Raw genomic sequence first — 8,580 nt, 5'->3', positions numbered from 1 at the left:
CTTCAGGGTTCTTTACAGAACCCTGAACATTCAAAGATGTTTCTGCATGATTAAAGAGTTCTTTATAGCACCAGCATACTGTGTCACTACACTCTTAAAAAAAGATGGTTCTTCAGGGTTCTTTAGTAAAAAGGATGGTTCTATCTAGAACCATGAACACGCAACAAAAGCTTTTGCTTGAGTAAAGGGTTCTTTAAAGCACCAGCATACTGTGTGTCACTATACCCTCTTAAAAAAAGATGGTTCTTCATTAAAAATATGGTTCTATCTAGAACCATGAACACTCAAAGAAGCTTTCGCATGATTAAATCGTTCTTTATAGCATCAGCATACTGTCAGCACTGTTACTACTGTTAGCAGTAGCATTACTGCTACAGAGCGCTGATTGGTTAGGGTTCTTTAGTTAAAAAAATGGTTCTACCTAGAATCATGAACACTAAAAAAAAGCATGCTTAAAGGGTTCTTTACAGTTCCAAAAAGGGTTCTTCTACTGTTACAATCTTGACACCATACCATTAGTAGTTCTATATAGAACCATAATAAAGACATTCATCAAGCTGAGGAACTCTTTAATCAAGCAAAGGGTTCTTTGAGTGTTTCTGGTTCTATAGAGAACCATTTTCTTTACTAAAGAACCCTTGAAGAACCATCATTTGGGTGAAGATCCAGTTAAACAGGACTCATTTTCTCTAGTTATAAAGAAACATGCAGCTGGACAGTGTCTACAAGTGCTGATGAAATCCACGATGTGGTCAGAAAAGCACAATGAACTGTACTGTGACATCACTGATCACACATATCATATTGTCCAGATTATTATCATATTGTCCAGCCCTAAATCCCTCCTAAATAATCATAAATGATAACTAAGTGGAATCAATTTCTGCATAATTCACACTGTATGTTGAGATGTAAGCGGAGTCATTCAGAGTGGTTTGGTGTGAAATGCTTCATTGTAGAGAAACGTACAGACTCAGATGTCTTCACAGTGGTGGTGATAAGAACCAGGGGTTGCCATGACTACAATATAAATAACCTATATACATTTTATTTACTACCCAAAACCACCAGTGGACCCACACGTGTCTTCTGAGTTTATAAGGAATGTTGATGATGCTAAAATCTGGAAAAGTACGTTTCTTTGGGGACTATTTTGCCTCACAACACCCTGCATTTAAAAATATATTGTAGCCAAAATGCTCATGTTAAACTATGGACAAACAATGTCTCAAGACATCAGGCAGTGAATTCATAACCATTTCATGTAATAACTTTCTGTGAGGGACCTTTTAGAGGTGGACGTCTGGTTCCTATCACCACCACTGTGAGCAATACTAGTTAGAGTTCACCCCAAACCACTCTGAACAGGTCCTCTTAACCATTTAATTACGAGTAGCTTTTAAAAAAGTGGTGGAATTCCTCTTTAAGACCATAAGCCCATCATAACAACGTGAAAATGAGTGTGCCAGCAAATAAACCACGTACACATGCACAATAGTCCTTATTTTTTCACTATTTTGCCAATGGAGGTTCATTGGTAGCTTTGGATAATAAATGAAAGGGCTGCATTTCTGATGATGATAGCGTGACCCCTGGTTCCCATCACTACCACTGTAAGGAAATCTGGATAATTAACATCAAACAGAACGTATCACAGTGCTCTAATGTGGTGAGAGGACAATAATCACATGGAACTGACAGCAGTCCGCTGATGTACAGGCTCACTCGGCCCTCTCGCCTTCTAAATGAACTTTATGCAAATGGTGCTGGCCAATTAGCTTGGTGATATGTGGTGCGGTAATCGACAGGGTCACGTCCACAATCACGCGCTGAGATTCAACACTGGACTGCACAGTAAATATGACCAAAACATGGGACATCAAAGAGGCAGTTTAAAGGGAGCCTGGCCACTTCTTGTTTCTTCCGTTATATCAAACACATGACTTCCAACCACTTATTCAAGACTTTCATTTTAGAAAATATAAGGAAGTGTATCGCTAAAAAACAAACAGAGTGCCAATTGGTTCGCATTATTGCTACTGAATGCTGATTAGTTACTGGTAGTGAGAGCAGATTGGTTGGCATTACTACTATTGAGTGCTGATTGGTTATCATTACTGTTACTGAATGCTGATTGGTTAGCATTACTGCTACTGAGTGTCAATTCATTAACATTACTGCTACCGAGCGGTGACTAGTTAGCATTTCTGCTACCAAGTGCCGATTAGTTAGCATTGCTGCCTCTAGGTGCTGATTGCTTGGCATTACTGTTACCGAGCACCAATTGGTTGATATTACTGCTACTCTGCACTGATTGGTTGGCATTACTGCTATTGAACATTGATTGATTAGCAGTACATCTACTGAGCACTGATTATCATTATTGCTACTTGATTGGTTGGCATTGCTGCTAGTACTGATTGCTTAGCAGTATGTCTACTGAGCAAAGATTATTTAGCATGACTAACTGCTGATGGGTTAGCATTACTGCTACCGAGTGTCACTTGATTAGCATTAATGCAACAGAGTGTCAATTGATTAGCATTACTGCTACCAAGTGTTAATTGCTTAGCATTATTTGTTGCCGAGTTTCAATTGGTTAGCATTACTGCTGCCGAGCGCCGATTGGTTAGCATTACTGCTTCCAGGTGCTGATTAGTTGGCATTACTGCTATCGAACATTGATTCATTAGCAGTACGTCTACTGAGTGCTGATTAATTAGCATTATTGCTACTTAGTTCTGATTGGTTGGCATTGCTGCTACTGAGTACAGATTGCTTAGCAGTATGTCTACTGAGCACAGATTATTTAACATGACTAACTGCTGATTGATTACCATCACTGCTACTGAACACTGATTGGTTAGCATCACTGCTACTGAACACTGATTGGTTAGCATCACTGCTACTGAACACTGATTGGTTAGCATTACTGCTACTGAACACTGATTGGTTAGCATTACTGCTACTGAACACTGATTGGTTAGCATTACTGCTACTGAGTTTAACAGCCCTTAAAAAAGTACCAGCAGTGTTAAAATGTTTTATGCTGTTGTGTTCTAGTTTAGCATTTATAAGCTTTGTTAAAATTGAGATAAATAGCTTTACTCAGATGCTCTCTCGCCCTGTAAAGCCTGAAATAATCATCTAAAGACAGAAGCGGTTGTGTCAGATTCCGTAGGGAGTTTTTCAGACCACCTCCTACATGTTTACGCATCAACATCACAAAGGTCTGGCTTGATATTCAGGTCTCAAATGCATAATCAACATTACACTAATGAAGATATGATGGCAACAGAAGATAATTCACTCACATTTTCAGGAAGACCTGTCCTTTGCCAAGTTTTGACGGGCTTCTCTTCGTCCGCTCGGGGAAGGGGTCCGAAGCACAACACGTTATAATTTGCTCTTCCCTACTTTGCCCACGATTACACATTTCCACAGCTCCACTTTTACTCTGAAGAATGCATATGTAATGGGTGACGCACTCCGGGATGGAACCAAACCCAGTTTTTTTTAGCACTGGAGGCCACAGTTAACTGGGCAAGCCACCCACCTGGGGCAAAGAATGAATCCAAAACACTGGTGGTGGTCAGAGGCTGATCCTGACCACGTTTAACACAAGTGTCAATTGAATGCGCTTTGGTTATCCATATACAGTTGACTGGCAGGTGGGAAGATAAAAAGGAAATGAAAGATGGAAGATCAGTGAGGCTGAAGTTTTTCCCAAGCCAAGAAGCTTCTAGAAGCCAAGACCCAATTCAGGAGCAACGTGAAAGGAAATACCAAAATTACTAGGAGATTCTCAGCAGGTCAGCTCAACCCTGAGAAAGGATGGAGCTTGCCTTAAACAGGCCGGTCGCAGGTGATGCTGGTGCCCTGATTGCTAGGGAGGCGCTCTCTGCCTCCCTCTGCTGGCTGAAGTTGGTCTTGCACAAGGCTCAGCTCAAGGTTGGGCTGCTGTTCTGGCACTTTAAGTCTAGTGCAGTGCAACAGTTCTAATTTGTTTCCAATCTAAGTAAAGGTTATTAATTTTTCCAAAAACAGAAAATTACACTGAACCTGAAGAACTAAATACACTAAATATATTTAGTTCTAAATATATAACTACTAAATATCAGTTTTTTCAGTTTGGGTTCATGTATTTCTATCCCCTATTCTAACACATAGGGGTGTTTACTGAGGTTCATGTATTTCTATCCCCTATTCTAACACATAGGCGTGTTTACTGAGGTTCTTTATGTATTTATATCCCTATTCTAACACATAGGCGTGTTTACTGAGGTTCTTTAAGTATTTATATCCCCTATTCTAACACATAGGCGTGTTTACTGAGGTTCTTTAAGTATTTATATTGCTTATTCTAAGTTCTTTTTAAAATTCTGTATCTTCAATAATATTTACTGTGTATGTGAGTGTAACAGTTTGTTTATACACCTCAAGATTATGATCATGACAGGCTTACATGACTGTAACTTCCTTTGACTCTCAGCACATGACCTTTACCTCCAGCAACGGACTTGAAAATTACTTTCCACATCTGTGATGTTAAAAAGAAAAAAGAAAAAAAAACCACATCTTTAGGTTAGCAAATATATTTTAATATATAATATAATATTTATACTCATTTCAGCACAATGACATAATGGCATCATTTCAGTTTAGTCTAATTTATTCCATCATAAATTTAATGTACATATTTCTATACCATGTCTTAATTGTGTCATTGCAATAATGCTGTCATTGCAAAATAGCTATCCAATTTTCCCTTGACAGAAAAAAAATCTAACAGCCTACAGCCCACGAGGAGTTGAGGGGGTTTGCTGTGAGGGGGTGCAAAGAGAGGGCAAGAGGGAGAAAGAAAAGAGTTCTTGATGTGTCTCGAATTGGTGCATGTCTTCATGAGCCTCATAAGCAACATCAGCGAAACTGATCAAGGTTACGCGGAACAACTGCAGCGTTTGGCAAACTGTTCGATGGTTCTAGCTGTTTTAATGTAGTGTCCTTTTCTAATGAGGCGTGTTTAGATGTTTAGTGAAATTGTGGCCCACTTATATAGGTGGGTAGGTCTTCTGCGCTGTTGTGGCCTAAATTTGACTTGATCTATAGAGATTTCACATGACTGCAGCAATAAGGTTGTTTAACTGTTACGGCTATTCATATAATGCCCTCACCAGTTAACTTGCCAAGTCTTAAGACAAAACTACACAACAAAACAGAACCTTTCAGGAAAACATTGTAGAACCACTGACTGTTCACAGCATCACTCTTCAGAATAAGGTGCCAAAAAGGGCTCTTTGGAGCAATGCCTTAGAAAAACCCTAAAGAACCTTTCAATGGAAGATTCTTCAAAAAGCCCAACTGAAACAATTAGTTGGAAAGTTCTAAGGTGGTGGTCTTCAGGGACCCCAAATTGATCCACATTTTGGTTCTACTCCTATGTAATGTGTTGGATTGGAGCAAAATTGGGGGTTCTCTGAAGACTGGTTTGAAAACTATTGGGACAAAGCCATAGAAGAACCCCTAAAGAACCTTTCAGTGGAAGGTTCTTCAAAAAACACAACTCAAACCACTCATTTGAAAGGTTCTTTAAGGTAGTGGTCCTCCACATCTTGGTTCTATTCCCATGTAATTTATGTTGGAGCAAAAAATGGGGGTTCCCTGAAGAGCATTACTGAACCATTGGAAATAAAGTGGCACTGCTCCAAAGATGGTATTTTTGACAGTGTTTCAATGTCCAGTCAGCTACATTTTCTTGTGTGTCCATTCTCAAACTTCCCATCTACTCTAGCCCACTTCATGATGGGGAATGTCTACACTGTAACGATATCACCTTCAATACAAAGCTATACTTCTAACTACAAGCACAAACAGTGTGGCACTCCAGCCTCAGAGCTACAAGCCTTCATTTAATATATACTACATTTGTAGTATGATGATTTGTTGATAGCACTGATAACAGATTAGTACTTCAAGCATTTCTCCTCAGCCTTAAAGCAGACTAATTAGGTTGGCACTATATAATCAAGGCATGAGAGCATAATTTTATACTTAATGTAAACTTTATGGGCTGGGTTCCCAGACAAGGATTAAGCCTAGTCTTGCAAAGCAGTGGAGTCAAGACTTAGTATTAATCTGGGCCTAGGAAACTGGCCATATTTCTCATAGTTGACTTTTCTCTACAGTTGATCAGCCTTTATAACATTGTAACACCAATAATACATTTAATAATTGTAGTTTTTCTTGCTACTCACGCCAACACACGCTAAATCCAAACATCTCCTCAGAAGATGTTCACTAGGTCATCTAATTTCTCAGCATCTCCAGCTCAACAATTTCTCAACTATCAAACGTTCTACATAAACCTTTCAAAACGTGTTTACACATCCAAACCCAAATGTCATTTCTACTGTACCCACCCAAAACACAACCTCACCTACATTCAGAACTTTATCTACTTTACTTTTGTAATGTAAAAGTTATAAACTCGATAATGTTTCTGGTTTTAAAAGTGCCCTGAATCCAGTCTGTACTGCAGGATTGGTGCTCCAAGGCCTCTTTTGAATGTTTACCCTGTTAGCAATGGCACTGCCCATTTTAAGCCATATCATTATCACAGAATTTGCTGAAACGGTTAAAAAAACAAACAAACAAAAAAAACAGCTCCTTAAAGGTTCTTGCTTTACAGCCAGTGGCCTCAGAAACATTTCACTACACAATATGTCAAGCAAAAACATGTTCAGATGCAAAGTACTACTGTGTAATGCAAACAAGCATTGTTAGAAAGAGAACATCCAACTACAAATGATTTACATTGGTTAAAGGGGCACTCCGGCCTAAAATTAGCATCTCACTTGTCATGTTCTGCAGAATTCAAGTGTGCAGCATTGTGGTCCTCAGTCTTATGTGTTTGACAGAATTCACCTGTTTGTGTTTGCATTCATCATTGTTCTTTCACTACAATGCCCAGCATGCTTTGCAAAAACGCATCACTGGGAAAATCCTTCATGATGTTAAAAATGTCCACTGATGTAGAGGCTAATAAATACAGATGTGCTATTCAGCTTTCTAGCAGTAACACTAGCTACCCTGGCTTCCTTCTGCATTAGCCAGCGGAAAAAAATAGCACCCCACCCCAAGGTATTTGTAGTTTTTCCACATTTCCTACCACCTTCAAGATGCATCATCAGAAGGTGTGCTTTTCTAATCTTTAAACTGGAAAACCTTACTCTGGAGACTATTGTGAACCACTGTAAGATGCGAGCAGACATAGCGACGGTTAAACTGTTAATTTTGTCCTGAGTGCCCCTTTAATTAAAGAAAGCCAGTTTTACGTTGGCTTGAAAGTTTTTAAATCAGAAATCAGACCAAACCAAATCCCAAACTACAATTATCTGCTGATGCTAGCATGAAAGCTGGAAGAATGGAAGAAATAAAAGGTGAAAAGGACAGAAATGAATAAATACAGATTTTCATGTCTTATGTTTTGCAGGTAAACGACAGAAATCAACACAATCTTATAAAGCAACGAGAAAATAAAAAACAAAAAAGTTGAATTAGATAGTTTCAAAATAGAAAATATTATTGGCAGCTAGCAAAAGGATCCTGAGCCCAGACCCCAAAAGATAAACAACATTGTTTTTTCATCTTTTCTGGTGAAATAACACCAAAATGAGGCTCATGACACTTTACAATTGTTAAGTCACGTTTTTCCCATATTTTTCCAGTTAGTAAATATATTTCAGTACACAAAAACAAAATACATTTGCATTAAATAAATAAATCAATAATAAAACACACCGCTATAAATTCACAATATATATTTACAACATACTTATAGGAGAAAATATCAGTCAGAATCAGAAAAAAAAACTACTTCATAAATTGAAATAACAGTTTTTTAGGTTTGAACTCTGTTAGTTCTTTGTGTCATAAGACTTTTTTTCTGTAATACTAAAGCTAAGATCAAACAAGTTATGGCCAATAACGACTCATCTTTAGCGCTATATCGTTTTTTGCAGCATTGTTAAAGTTGATATGTTCTTAATATCTTGACATCCAATTCGACGATATGACGTTTTTTAAGTGTCTACGGCTTCACACGGAGTTTAAGACAGCGGCCTATTATCGATCATACATTGCAAATGTCAAAAAAGTCTCAAGTTGTTTTGGATTACTGGTCAGTTATTTGGCTGGACACAATTACAGAGTTCTCTAATGACTTGCATGTGGAGTTACAATGACCAAGACCAATGCCAGCAACATATGTAACATATATGCACAGTGCCTTTGCTGCTGGATAGTATCTGCATAGAGCTCGGGGAATTTTTAAGGAAGTGCCCATGGACCAGAAAGAGGACAGTAATGTTAGAATGTAGACACAGCATAGCAAGAACGCAAATATTACCCCTATGTGCAGTCATCGTGTCTTCTCCACCATATCATGGCTTCAATTTCCACTACTGGTCTACGCAACAGGGCCTAGGAATGGAGCTGGTCCTAAAAACATTTCATCTCTTCTCTCGCCCTTGCCCTGTATTACTCTAACCAATCAAATTCCAGGGAAAAGAGTGACTGACA

Source organism: Pygocentrus nattereri, chromosome 22 (genome assembly GCF_015220715.1).
Source record: "Pygocentrus nattereri isolate fPygNat1 chromosome 22, fPygNat1.pri, whole genome shotgun sequence".
Classification (NCBI taxonomy): Eukaryota; Metazoa; Chordata; class Actinopteri; order Characiformes; family Serrasalmidae; genus Pygocentrus; species Pygocentrus nattereri.
This window is presented reverse-complemented; position numbering follows the sequence as displayed.